Source organism: Somniosus microcephalus, chromosome 4 (assembly GCF_052327205.1).
Source record: "Somniosus microcephalus isolate GS21.2 chromosome 4, FLI_Smic_1.0, whole genome shotgun sequence".
Classification (NCBI taxonomy): Eukaryota; Metazoa; Chordata; class Chondrichthyes; order Squaliformes; family Somniosidae; genus Somniosus; species Somniosus microcephalus.
This window is the reverse complement of record NC_140990.1, coordinates 30008873-30023534: the sequence shown is the minus strand read 5'-3', so window position 1 is coordinate 30023534 and position 14662 is coordinate 30008873. Positions and strand designations below refer to the sequence as shown.

At 49.1% G+C, this 14662-nt stretch overlaps 1 pseudogene; it reads right to left on the bottom strand.

Moving 5' to 3' along the window:
• LOC147118516 (uncharacterized) overlaps positions 1–7062 on the bottom strand; it is a 34473-nt pseudogene extending 27411 nt beyond the window's left edge.
• Positions 7063–14662: the final 7600 nt, after the last annotated feature.

The following is a 14662-nucleotide window of genomic DNA, read 5'->3' as shown; positions in this document are numbered from 1 at the left end:
AACATTTAAAAGGTCTCTCATCAGTGTGAACAAGTTGATGGTCAATGAGGCGAGATGAGCGAGTGAATCCCTTCCCACACACAGAGCAGGTGAATGGCCTCTCCCCAGTGTGAACTCACTGGTGTCTCAGCTGGTGGGATGAGCGAGTGAATCCCTTCCCACACATGTAGCAGGTGAATGGTCTCTTTCCAGTGTGAGTGCGCTAGTGTACAGTGAGTTCAGATGATTACCTGAACCCAGTCCAGTAGTGAGAGCACCTGAATGGTCTCTCCCTAGCGTTAGCACGTTGATGGTACATCAGTTCCTCGGAACTTTTATAGCACTTCCCGCAGTCCGAGCATTTAAAAGGTCTCTCCTCAGTGAACTCGCCGGTGATTCAGCAGGGTGGATGACCGAGTGAATCCCTTCCCACACACGGAGCAGGTGAACGGCCTCTCCCCGGTGTGACTGCGTGGGACGGGGAATTGAATCCCTTTCCACAGTCCCCACGTTTCTCCGTGGTGCGGGTGTCCTTGTGTCTCTCCAGGTTGGATGATCGGTTGAAGCCTCGTCCACACAGAACACGTGTACGGTTTCGCCCCGCTGTGAATGGGACGATGATTTTTCAGGCTGTGTAACTGGTTAAAGCTCTTCCCACAGTCAGTGCACTGGAACACTCTCACTCGGGTGTGTGTGTCTCGGTGCTTTTCCAGTCACACTGATGTTTGAAATCTTTTCCCACAGACAGAACAGAGAAAAAGGCCGATGATATTCAGGTCCTGATGAATTGAGTGACTGTCAGATCTTGTTGTGATGTTTGGTTTGAGTTACCCGTCTGTAAATCCTCCCCTTCTAATACCCGGTAAAAGGAGTTTACAAAAGTCATCACTGTAACTACAGGATAGAAATTCAGAACAGACAATTCTAGTTTCTATGGAACATTCTTTCCTCTCTTGTTCCCCCAAAGCTATAAATCCCCGTCCCACACTCTCCCTCCTCCCTGTGCTGAAATCCAAACCCATCGCACCATCTCCAACATTTCTTTCCTCCACTCCCAGTTTTCCCCCTCCCTCTACTCTGGTTGGGTTCAGTTCTACACCCGCTGTGTGCAGAGTGAGAATAAAATCAGTAAGTCAATGATTGTCTCTCCTGGTCACTGGGACCCTGAAGCCCCGCCCACTCTCTGTCCCTGTACGAAGATGGCCGCGCATGCACCGTGCTGCAGGGGGAACAGGTCTGTCTTTCCTCCAACAAGATGGCGGCGCCTAACCCGGGTCTTTCACCGAGAACAAGCCTCACCACTGCTGTCCGGTGGAACACAGACTGGGCCGCTGGATTTCATTCGGGCCTGAGGCCGTTCTCCAACTTTCTAAACCCCACAGCGCTGCCTACCTGCAGTTTATTAATCTCCCGACCCCGCTCCCGCCGACCTACAGCTCTGCCCGGCGACTGCGCGAGGCTTTCTTTGTAAAGTCGGTGAGGGACACGTGACCTGGACCTACGGCCTGATTGACGGGAGCTTCCGACCAATAGGGAGCGAGTGGGGCGGGGCTGGGCTGGAGGAGCGAGCCGGCGGTGGGTCCTCCAACCAATCGGGGAGCCCGAGGGGCGGGACTAGCGCCGGCTGATTGTCTGATCCACAGGGCAGCGAGTTTCTCCAGTCCCTTGTTCAGGGCCCGGGCCCAGGGGAGGCTGTGGGCCTTTATTCCCCTTATTGGGCACAAGGCTCTATGTCTCACAACACACTGGCTCAGATTTTAATAGAGACTTTTTAAATTCATGAATAAAAGCAGATAAACCCCGTGCCTCTTGGGAATTTGTTATTAGTTTCAGGAAACAACAACCACTTGTATTTATAAAGTGCCTTTAATGTAGTAAAACATCCCAAGGCTCTTCACAGGATCGTTATAAAACAAAATTTGACACCGAGCCACATAGGGAGATGTTCGGGCAGATGACCAAAAGCTTGGTCAAAGAAGTAGGTTTTAAGGAGCATCTTAAAGGAGAGAGAGGTAGAGAGATGGAGAGGTTTAGGGAAGGAATTCCAGAGCTTAGGGCCCAGGCAACTGAAGGCACGGCCACCAATGGTGGAGCGATTAAAATCGGGGATGCTCAAGAGGCTGGAATTAGAGAAGCACAAACATCTCGGAAGGTTGTAGGGGCTGGAAGAGATTACAGAGATAGGGAGGGGCGAGGCCACGGAGGGATTTGAAAACAAGAATGAGAATTTTAAGAATGAAACACGAGGAAAAGCAGGGATTTGTGGAGGGTCAAGCCCTTATGGGACAGGGTCGCTAATTCTGTTCTGCGACAGTTACTGGGACAGACTGTATCTCCCCCTCTCCTCCACACAGGGATTTGTGGTAGTTAAAGGGACAGTGATTCTCCTTGTCCTGTGAGATTGTAATTAAAGGGACACTACTCTGAGATGGCTGCTAACTTTTAGTGCCGCCAGCCTTTCTAAAACATCTTCCTTTCTTTGAAGATCTGTGTGAACTCGCTGGTGACTCAGCAGGTTGGATGAACTCTGAAACCTCTTTACACAGTCAGAACATTTAAAGGGTCTGTCATCGGTTCTGCGGCAGGAGGGATCTGGTTAACAGTGATCACAATATCATTGGGTTTAAAGTAGTTATGGAAAGGGACAAAGAAAAATCAACGGTGAAAATACCCAGCTGGAAGAGAACCAATTTCAGTGATTTGAGAAGGGATCGAGCACAGGTGGACTGGAAACAAAGATTGTCCAGGAAAACAGTGAATGACCAATGGCAGGCCTTCAAGGCTGAGATAGTTCGGGTACAAACCAAACATATTCCCATAAGGAGGAAAGATGGGGCATCCAATGCTAGAGCTCCCTGGATGACAAAGGATATCGAGGTTAAAATAAAACAGAAAAAGGTTTACGACAAATGTCAGGTACAGAATACAGTCAAAAACCAGGCAGAATACAGAGTGTGGGGGGAAATGAAACAGGATATCAGAAGGGCAGAGAATGAGAAAAGATTAGCGGGTAACATAAAAGAGAACCCAAAAATCTTCTATAAACATATGAAAAGTAAAAGGTTAAAGGAATGGTGGGGCTGATTAGGGATCAAATAGGAGCTCATCATACAGAGGGAGAGGGCGAGGCTGAGGTACTGAATGAGTACTTAGCACCTGTCTTCACAAAAGAGGATGAAGTTAATGTCGCAGTAGAGGAGGGGGAGTAGAGAAATTGGATAAAAATGGATAGAAAGGAGGTGCTCAATAGGTTGTCATCACTCAAAGTTAACAAGTCACCCGGTCCAGATGCGATGCATCCTAGATTGCTGAGGGAAGCTAGGGTGGAGACAGCAGAAGCTCCAACCACAATCATTCAATCTCCATCAGATATATGGGAGTGGTGCCAGAAGACTGGACGATTGCAAATGTTGCACCCTGTTTAAAAAAGGGGAGAGGGATAAACCTGGTAACTACAGGCCAATCAGTCTAATGTCAGTGATGGGTGAACGACTAGAGACCATTGTCAAGGACAAAATTAATTCTCACTTGGAGAAGCATGGGTTAATAAGGGGCAGCCAGTATGGATGTGTTAAATGTAAATCGTGTCTGACTATGAGTTCTTTGATGAAGTAACAGAGGGTTGATGAAGGTAGTGCAGTAAATGTATATATGGACTTTCAAAAGGCATTTGATAAAGTACCACATAAGAGACTTACTCGGAAAATAGAAGCACAGGGAATTAAAGAGCTGATGGTAATTTGGGTATATAATTGGCTAAGGGAGAGGAGACAGTGAGTAGTGCTGAGGGATGTTTTTCTGACTGGAGGGAAGTATGCAGTGGGTTCCCCAGGGGCCGGGATTAGGACCATTGCTTTTCTTGTTATATATAACTGACCTGGACTTGGGTATAGGTGTACAAGTTTGAAGTTTACGGATGATACAAAACTTGGCAACGTAGTAAATAGTGAGCATAGTAGTAGCAGACTTCAGAAGGACAGAGACAGACTGTGAAATGAGCAGACACAAGGCAGATGAAATTAAATGAGGATAAGTGTGAAGTGATGCACTTTGGGGGAAACAACAGGGAGAGGCCGTATAATCTAAATGGGACTATTTTGAGGGGGTGCAAGAGCAGAGGAACCTGGGGGTCCACATTCACAAATCTTTGAAAGTGCCACGGCAAGTTGGTGAGGGGGTTCAGAAAGCGTATGGGATACTTGGCTTTGTAAATAGGGCCATTAAATACAAAAACAAGGAAGTTACACTAAACCTTTACAAATCACTAGTTAGGAACATAGGACAGGAGGCCATTCAGCCCCTCGAGCCTGTTCCGCCATTCAATGTGATCATGGCTGATCTGCGACCTAACTCCATACACCCGCCTTTGGCCCATATCCCTTAATACCTTTGGGTAACAAAAACCTATCAATCTCAGATTTAAAATTAACAATTCATCTCACATCAATTGCCGTTTGCGGAAGAGAGTTCCAAACTTCTACCACCCTTTGTGTGTAGAATTGTTTCCTAATTTCACTCCTGAAAGGTCTTGCTCTAATTTTTAGACTGTGCCCCCAGTCCTAGAATCCCCAACCAGCGGAAATAGTTTCTCTCTATCTACCCTATCTGTTCCCCTTAATATCCTGAAAACTTCGATCAGATGACCCCTTAACCTTCTAAATTCCAGGGAATACAACCCTAATTTGTGTAATCTCTCCTCGTAACTTAACCCTTGAAGTCCAGGTATCATTCTGGTAAACCTACGCTGTACTCCCTCCAAAGCCAATATATCCTTCCTAAGGTGTGGTGCCCAGAACTGCTCACAGTACTCCAGGTGTGGTCTAACCAGGGTTTTGTACAGCTGCAGGGTTTTGGCCTCAGCTGGAGTCTTGTGTACAGTTCTGGGCACCACACTTTAGGAAGGATGTCAAGGCCTTGGAGAGGGTACAGAGGAGGTTGACCAGGATGGTACCAGGGATGAGGGACTTCAGTTATGTGAAGAGATTGGAGAAGCTGGGATTGTTCCCCTTAGAGCAGAGAAGGTTAAGAGGAGACCTAATAGAGGTGTTCAAAATTATGAGGGGGTTTTGATCGAGCAAGTAGGGAGAAACTGTTCACTCTGACAAGTGGGTCGGTAACCAAAGGTCACAGATTTAAAATAGTTGCTAAAAGAACTAGAGGGGAATGAGGAGAATTGTTTTCACACAGAGGGTTGTTAAGATCTGGAACGCACCATCTGAAAGGATGCTGGAATCAGGTTCAACATGAACTTTCAAACAGTAATTGGACATGTACTTGACGAGGACTAGTTTGCAGAGTTCTGGGGATAATGCTGGGGCTTGGGACTAAATTGGACAGCTCTTTCAAAGAGCCGGAACAGACACGATGGGCCGAATCACCACCTTCTGTGCTGTTAGATTCGATGATCAGTGTGAAGACGCTGGTGTCTCTTAAGGCTCTTCGAGCTTTTAAAGCTCTTCTCACAGTCAGAACATTTAAAGGGTCTGTCGTCAGTGTGAACAAGCTGGTGTGACCGGAGGGTGGATGGCTCAGCAAATCCCTTCCCACACACGGAGCACGTGAACGGTCTCTCACCAGTGTGGAGGAGCCGGTGTCTCTTCAGATCCCCGGAGCTTTTAAAGCTCTTCCCACAGTCAGAACATTTAAAGGGGTTCTCTCCAGTGTGAACTCGCTGATGTGTCAGCAGGTTGGAGGACCGAGCAAATCCCTTCCCACACATGGAGCACGTGAACGGTCTCTCACCAGTGTGGAGGAGCCGGTGTCTCTTCAGATCCCCGGAGCTTTTAAATCTCTTCCCACAGTCAGAACATTTAAAGGGGTTCTCTCCAGTGTGAACTCGCTGATGTGCCAGCAGGTTGGATGACCGAGTGAATCCCTTCCCACACACGGAGCAGGTGAATGGCCTCTCCCCAGTGTGAACTCGCTGGTGTTGCTTGAGCTCCCAGGAGCTTTTAAAACTCTTCCCACACTCAGAACATTTAAAGGGTCTCTCGTTAGTGTGAACTCGCTGGTGTCCCTTCAGATCCCCGGAGCTTTTAAAGCTCTTCCTACAGTCAGAACATTTAAAGGATCTCTCGTCAGTGTGAACAAGCTGGTGTCTCTGCAGGTTGGATGACTCAGTGAATCCCTTCCCACACTCGGAGCAGGTGAACGGCCTCTCCCCAGTGTGGAGGAGCTGGTGTGTCAGCAGGTGGGATGACTGAGTGAATCCCTTCCCACACTCGGAGCAGGTGAATTTCCTCTCCCCAGTGTGGAGGCGCTGGTGTGTCAGCAGGTGGGATGACTGAGTGAATCCCTTCCCACACTTGGAGCACGTGAACGGCCTCTCCCCAGTGTGGAGGAGCCGGTGTCTCTTCAGATCCCCGGAGGTTTTAAATCTCTTCCCACAGTCAGAACATTTAAAGGGGTTCTCTCCAGTGTGAACTCGCTGATGTGCCAGAAGGTTGGAGGACCGAGCGAATCCCTTCCCACACACGAAGCAGGTGAACGGCCTCTCCCCAGTGTGAACTCGCTGGTGTTGCTTGAGTTCCCAGGGGATTTTAAAACTCTTCCCACAGTCAGAACAGTGAAACGGTCTCTCGTCAGTGTGAACTCGCTGGTGTGTTTGCAGGTGGGATGAACAAACAAATCCCTTTCCACACACGGAGCAGGTGAACGGACTGTCCCTGGTGTGACTGCGCCGTTGAGCTTCCAATGCAGACGGGGAACTGAATCCCTTCCCGCCGGCCCCACCTTTACCCGGTTTCTCCCCGGTGTGACGGTGCATGTGTCTCGCCAGGTCAGGCAATCGGCTGAATCCGCGTCCACACACTGAACACGTGTGCGGTTTGTCATCGCTGCAATCGCTGCTTTCTCCTTCCATGTGCAAAGGCCGATGATATTCAGGTCCGGATGAATCGAGCGACTCTTTCAGATGTTGACGTGATGTTTGGTCTGAGCTTCCCGCCTGTAACTGTTCACTTCTATAACCCTGTAAATTGAGTTCAGAAAAGGATCAGAGGCAAACTGTTGTTTAATTTTCCCCTTTCTAAACCTAGGGGCAGTGAAGCTGATTTTCAGGCCCCAGCTGCTGCACAGGTTGGTTGAAAGGATCAGCAGTAATGGCGGCTGCAATACCCACAAGCCCCCGCGCTCCAGAAAGCGCTCTGTAGATTCTGAGTCCCGCGCATGTGCTCATGGCCCCCGCGCTCTCCCTCCTGCTCCACAATTGCCCGTCCCGATCGGTCCGCAACGCGCATGCTCAGCACACAAAACCCCCGCGGTTGGAACATCGGGCGCGCATGCGGAGCCGCAACATCTGGTACGCGTGCGCGGCTCAGGTGGGGGCGAGTCGGTGTTTCGCCTCAGCCGCCAGGGAGGTGCGCATGTGCAGGATGACCCAACATTCTTCCTGTCAGCAATCACTCCCTCGTTTCTTTAATAAAAACAGAAAATGCTGGAAATACTCAGCAGGTCAGGCAGTATCTGTGGAGACAGAAACAGAGTTAACGTTTCAGGTCGATGACCTTTCTTCAGAACTGCTTGTTCTTTAGTGTCAGCCAGTGGCTCAGTGGGTAGCACTCTTGCCTCTGAGTCAGAAAGTTGTAGGTTCAAGTCCCACCCAAGAAACTTGAGCACAAAAATCTAGGCTGACACTCCAGTGCAGTACTCGGAGTGCAGCACTATCGGAGGTGCTGTTTTTTGGAGGAGACGTTAAACTCAGGCCACGTCTGCTCTCTCAGGTGGACGTCAACAATCCTATGGCACTATTTTGAATAAGAGCAGGGGAGTTATCCCTGGTGTCCAAGCCAATGTGTTTATCCCTCAATCAACATAACAAAAAACATAGATTATCTGGTCATTATGAGACTGCTGTTTGTGGGAGCTTGCTGTGCGCTAATTGGCTGCTGTGTTTTCTACATTACAACAGTGACTACAATTCAAAAGTAGTTCATTGGCTATAAAGCACTTTGGGATGTCCGGTGGTGGTGAAAGGCGCTATATAAATGCAAGTCTTTCTTTCTTCACTGGTCTCACCAGCGACCTCTTCTGGCTGATTGACAGCTTGGCTCCGTGTCCAGCTCCGATGGATGGGTCACATCGTCCGCATACCCGACACGAGACTCCCAAAAACAAGCGCTGTACTCGGAGCTCCGGCACGGCAAGAGAGCCCCAGGTGGGCAGAGGAAACGCTTCAAGGACACCCTCAAGGCCTCCTTGAAAAAGTGCAACATCCCCACCGACACCTGGGAATCCCTGGCCCAAGACTGCACAAAGTGGAGGAGAAGCATCCGGGAAGGTGCCGAACACCTCGAGTCTCCTCGCCGGGAGCAAGCACAAACCAAGGACAAACAGCGCAAGGAGCGCACGTCAATCCAAGCACCCCACCCACCCGCCCCTTCAACCACCGTCTGCCCCACCTGTGACAGAGACTGTAGGTCCCGCATTGGACTCACATTGCTGCGGCTCAATCCACTCCGTTTGGCGTCCGCAGAGGTCCCGCCCGCCCGACTCTCAGATGTTAAGCTAATTGGCCTATAGTTTCCTGCTTTCTGTCTCCTTCCTTTCTTGAATATGGGCGTTACATATTCGGAGGTCGAACCGGTAGGAGGGGAGGCGGCCAGCGGACCGAGGGCGGGAAAAGCAGGCTCTGGAAGGTCGGACACCACGGGAGGCTCGGAGGTCAGGCCGGGTGGAAGGAGAGCCAGGGAGAAGCAGGCCCCGGAACGTCGGTACCACGGCGGCTGAAGATTGTCGGGCAGGAGTGCAGGAAGGGCGGAGCGAGGCGAGAGCGGACCCTATTGTGATGGCGCCGATGAAGATGGCTGCCGTCCTTGCGGGCTCCGTGCGTACCAGGCAGCTAAGTGTCCTTGCTGCTTGGTGCGCTCGGCTCATTAAGAAAAAAGCATTTCACTGACTGGATTTCACTTGTTGTATTTGGTTATGTGACAAATAAAATTGAAATTGAAATCAGTCACCTGAGAACTCATTGTTAGTGGCAGCGTCATCTTCGGTCCCCAGGGACTGACTGAGGAGGATTAACAGCCGAGAGTCCGCGCATGCGCACACGGAATGGTTTGGGCCGAGTCCGGCACAGCGACCCCTCCCGGTCACCAAGGGTAATAACCGCGCATGCCCAGAGGAGACCAACCCCCTCCCCACTCGGAGCTGCGCCTGCGCACTCGGATCCTGTTGGACGGAGTCGGCACGGGGCACTCCGGGGAAAGGCCTTGGTGTTGATTACAGAGTTGCGATCGGTGACTCAAAGTGAGTTTTCTCCGCTCCGATTGAGTGGAGAGTCGCGCGGGGTGGGGGGGAGGGGTGGATCGGGAGAGAATAAAGAGAAATAGAAAAACCTGAGAGTCCGCGAGGCCCCGGACCGAGCAGCGTCAGTTGGACGGTGCACGTGATCTCCTCGGGGACACGTGACCCGGGCCCACGGCCTGATTGACAGGAGCTTCCGACCAATAGGGAGCGAGCGGGGCGGGGCTGGAGGAGCGAGCCGGCGGCGGGTCCTCCAACCAATCGGGGAGCCCGAGGGGCGGGACTAGCACCGGCTGATTGTCTGAACCGCAGGGCAGCGAGTTTCTCCAGTCCCTTGTTCAGGGCCCGGGGCCAGGGGAGGCTGTGGGCCTTTATTCCCCTTATTGGACACAAGGTTCTTTGTCTCACAACATACTGGCTCAGATTTCGAGACTTTTTAAATTCATCAATAAAACAGATAAACCCCGTGCTTCTGTCGAACAATATTTAATATTTGGGAGTAAAAATACAAGTTTTTTCCCTCTTGGGAATTTATTATTAGTTTCAGGAAACAACAGCAACCACTTGTATTTATAAAGCGCCTTTACTGTAGTAAAACATCCGAAGGCCCTTCACAGGAGTGTTAGAAAAGGTCAAAGAGGTAGGTTTTAAGGAGCATCTTAAAGAAGGAGAGAGAGGTAGAGAGATGGAGAGGTTTAGGGAAGGAATTCCAGAGCTTAGGGCCCTGGCAGCTGAAGGCATGGCCGCCAATGGTGGAGCGATTAAAATCAGGGATGCTCAAGAGGGCAGAATTAGAGGAGCGCAGATATCTCGGAGGGTTGTCGGGCGAGGCCACGGAGGGATTTGAAAAGGCTGAGAATTTTAAGGATGAGACACTTAAGGAAAAGCTGGGAGTGGGGGAGGGTCAAGCCCTTATGGGACAGGGTCGTTAATTCTGTTCTGCGACAGTTACTGGGACAGACTGTAACACCCCCTCTCTTCCACACAGGGATTTGTGGTAGTTAAAGGGACAGTGATTCTCCTTCTTCTGTGAGATTGTAATTAAAGGGTCACTACTCTGAGATGGCTATGAATCTTTAATGCCGCCAGCCTTTCTAAAACATCTTCCTTTCTTTGAAGATCTGTGTGGACTTGCTGGTGACTCAGCAGGTTGGATGAACTCTGAAACCTCTTTACACAGTCAGAACATTTAAAGGGTCTCTCATCGGTTCTGGGGCAGGAGGGACCTGGTTAACAGTGATCACAATATCATTAGGTTTAAAGTAGTTATGGAAAGGGACAAAGAAAAATCAACGGTGAAAATACCCAGCTGGAAGAGAGCCAATTTCAGTGATTTGAGAAGGGATCGAGCACAGGTGGACTGGAAACAAAGATTGTCCAGGAAAACAGTGAATGACCAATGGCAGGCCTTCAAGGCTGAGATAGTTCGGGTACAAACCAAGCATATTCCCATAAGGAGGAAAGATGGAGCGTCCAAAGCTAGAGCTCCCTGGATGAGAAAGGATATCGAGGTTAGAATAAAACAGAAAAAGGAGGTTTACGACAAATGTCAGGTACAGAATACAGTCAAAAACCAGGAGATTAGAGTGTGCGGGGGAATGGAAACAGAATATAAGAAGGGCAAAGAGAGAATATGAGAAAAGATTAGCAGGTAACATAAAAGAGAACCCAAAAATCTTCTATAAACATATGAAAAGTAAAAGGATAGTTAAAGGAATGGTGGGGCTGATTAGGGACCAAATAGGAGCTCATCATACGGAGGCAGAGGGCGTGGCTGAGGTATTGAATGAGTACTTAGCATCTGTCTTCACAAAAGAAGAGGATGAAGTTAATGTCGCAGTGGAGGAGGGGGGAGTAGAGAAATTGGATAAAAATAGATCGAAAGGAGGTGCTAAATAGGTTGTCATCACTCAAAGTTAACAAGTCACCCGGTCCAGATGTGATGCATCCTAGATTGCCGAGGGAAGCTAGGGTGGAGATAGCAGAAGCTCTGACCACAATCTTTCAATCTCCCTCAGATATATGGGAGTGGTGCCAGAGGACTGGAGGATTGCAAATGTTACACCCTGTTTAAAAAAGGGGAGAGGGATAAACCTGGTAACTACAGGCCAATCAGTCAAATGTCAGTAATGGGTGAATGATTAGAGACCAGTGTCAAGGACAAAATTAATTCTCACTTGGAGAAGCATGGGTTAATAAGGGGCCGTCAGTATGGATTTGTTGAAGGTAAATCGTGTCTGCCATATGGCCGACTCCTGCTCCCATTTCTTATGTTCTTATGGACTTTCTAAAGGCATTTGATAAAGTACCACGTAAGAGACTTACTCGGGGAATAGAAGCACAGGGAATTAAAGGGCTGATGGTAATTTGGGTATATAATTGGCTAAGGGAGAGGAGACAGTGAGCAGTGCTGAGCAATGTTTTTCTGACTGGAGGGAAGTATGCAGTGGGTTCCCCCAGGGGTCGGGATTAGGACCATTGCTTTTCTTGTTATATATAACTGACCTGGACTTGGGTATAGGTGGACAAGTTTGAAGTTTACGGATGATACAAAACTTGGCAACGTAGTAAATAGTGAGCATAGTAGTAGCAGACTTCAGAAGGACAGAGAAAGACTGTGAAATGAGCAGACACAAGGCAGATGAAATTAAATGAGGATAAGTGTGAAGTGATGCACTTTGGGAGAAACAACAGGGAGAGGCCGTATAATCTAAATGGGACTATTTTGAGGGGGTGCAAGAGCAGAGGGACCTGGGGGGTCCATATTCACAAATCTTTGAAGTGCCACGGCAAGTTGGTGAGGCGGTTCAGAAAGCGCATGGGATACTTGGCTTTGTAAATAGGGCCATTGAATACAAAAACAAGGAAGTTACACTAAACCTTTACAAATCACTGCAGGAAACTTTCGATTTACCGACACCTAAATAACCGGAAATCTCGGTTAAACGGCAAAATTCAGGAGTAGGTTTTACTTCATATTGTATTTGCCTTCTTCCATCTATGCTATGCAAGGGTGTGGCTGCAGCTGTTGCTAAGCTACAGAGACGCTTGAAACTTGTGGCCATTGTTCTGCAGTTGTTGCTAAGCAACAGGGTTTGTTGCTTTATACGGAGCTGTCAGCTCTCCCTATCTTTTACTATAGCCTTCGGTTATCCGGAATTTTTGATGAACCGGCACCACGTCGGTCCCGTCCGTGCCGGATAAAAAACAGTTTCCTGTAGTTAGGAACATAGGACACGAGGAGGCCATTCAGCCCCTCGAGCCTGTTCCGCCATTCAATGAGATCATGGCTGATCTGTGACCGAACTCCATACACCCGCCTTTGGCCCATATCTCTTAATACCTTTGGTTAACAAAAACCTATCAATCTCAGATTTAAAATTAACAATTGATCTCGCATCAATGACCGTTTGCGGAAGAGAGTTCCAAACTTCTACCACCCTTTGTGTGTAGAGGTGTTTCCTAATTTCACTCCTGAAAGGTCTGGCTATAATTCTTAGACTATGCCCCAGTCCTAGAATCCCCATCCAGCGGAAATAGTTTCTCTCCATCTACCCACGGAGGGGGAGGGTGAACAGCCAGAGGTCGTGGTCCACATTGGTACCAACGACATAGGTAAAAAGAGGGATGAGGTCCTGCAGCAAGAATTTAGGGAGCTAGGTGAAGGATTAAAGAGCAGGACCTCAAGGGTTGTAATCTCTGGATTACTCCCGGTGCCACGTGCTAGTGAGTATAGGAATAGGAAGATAGAACAGATGAATGCGTGGCTAAAGGGATGGTGCAGGGGGGAGGGCTTTAGTTTCCTGGATCACTGGGTCTGCTTCTGGGAAAGGTGGGACTTGTACAAGTCGGACAGTTTACACCTGAACCAGAGGGGAACCAATATCCTTGCGGGGAGGTTTGCTAGCACTGCTGGGGGGGGTTTAAACTAACTTGGCAGGGGGATGGGGTACAGAGTGGAGCTATAGTAGGGGGTGATTTACAGCCAAATACAGAGGAAAAAACAAGTCAGCTGGGAAGGCAGAGCAAATATGTGAAGGCAAAAGGGAATATGGCAGGGCTGGAGGGCATTTATTTTAATGCAAGGTGTCTTGCAAATAAGGTGGATGAACTGAAGTTGTTGTTGAACACATGGAAGTACGATATTGTTGCTATCACGGAGACATGGTTGAGGGAGGGTCAGGACTGGCAGCTCAATATTCCGGGGTATAGAATCTTCAGGCGAGACAGAGGGGGGTGTAAAAGGGGAGGGGGTGTTGCAATATTAATTAAGGAGTCAATTACTGCTGTAAGGAGGGATGATATATTAGCGGGTTCCTCTAATGAGGCCATATGGGTAGAACTTAAAAACAAAAAGGGGGCAAGCACTTTGCTGGGAGTGTACTATAGGCCCCCAAACAGTCAGGGGGAGATAGAGGAACAGATATGTAGGCAAATCTCAGAAAAGTGCGAAAATAATAGGGTAATAATAGTGGGGGATTTCAACTTCCCCAATATAAATTGGGATAGTCAGAGTGTGAAAGGCTTAGAGGGTGCAGAATTCTTAAAGTGCATCCAGGAGAGCTTTTTGAGCCAACATGTAGAAAGTCCTACAAGAGAGGGGGCGGTACTGGACCTAATTCTGGGGAATGTAGCCGGGCAAGTGGTGGAAGTGTCAGTAGGAGAGCATTTTGGCGACAGTGACCATAATTCGGTGAGATTTAAGGTGGTCATGGAAAAAGACAAAGACGGCCCGGAAATAAGGGTTCTAAATTGGGGGAAGGCCGATTTTAATATGATAAGGCAGGATCCGGCCAAAGTGGACTGGGAGCAGCTACTTATAGGAAAATCCACATCAAGACAGTGGGAGACTTTCAGAAGGGAAATAGAGAGAGTACAACGCCAACATGTTCCTGTAAAGGTCAAGGGTGGGACCAACAAGCAAAGGGAACCTTGGATGACAAGGGATATACAAAAATGCATTAGAAATAAAAGGGGGGCTTTTGGCAGTTACAAAAGACTAAAGACGGAAGAAGCCCTAGAGGAGTATAAAAAGTGCAGGGACATACTTAAAAAAGAAATTAGGAGGGCGAGGAGGGGCCATGAAATAACACTGGCGAGCAAAATAAAGGAAAATCCTAAGATGTTTTATAAGTATACTAGCTGGGGAGCCCTGCGTTGCGAGGGCAATTTTGGGGCGCGAGGGCAATTTTGGGGCGTTTGGTCTCCCTGCCCCTGTGTGTCCCCCCTCTCCCTGTCATGTCCTCTCCCTGTCCTATCCCTCCCTCCCCTCTCTCCCTCCCCTCTCTCCCTCCCCTCCCCTGTCTCCCTCTCCCCCCCCCCCACGTCTCCCTCTCCCCCACACCCCTCTGTCCCTCTCTCCGGCCCCTCCCCCTGCCTAGCGCCTGAGGTCCGGTGCCGTTGCTGAGGTCCCCCGCGTATCGCGTGGCTGATGGACGGC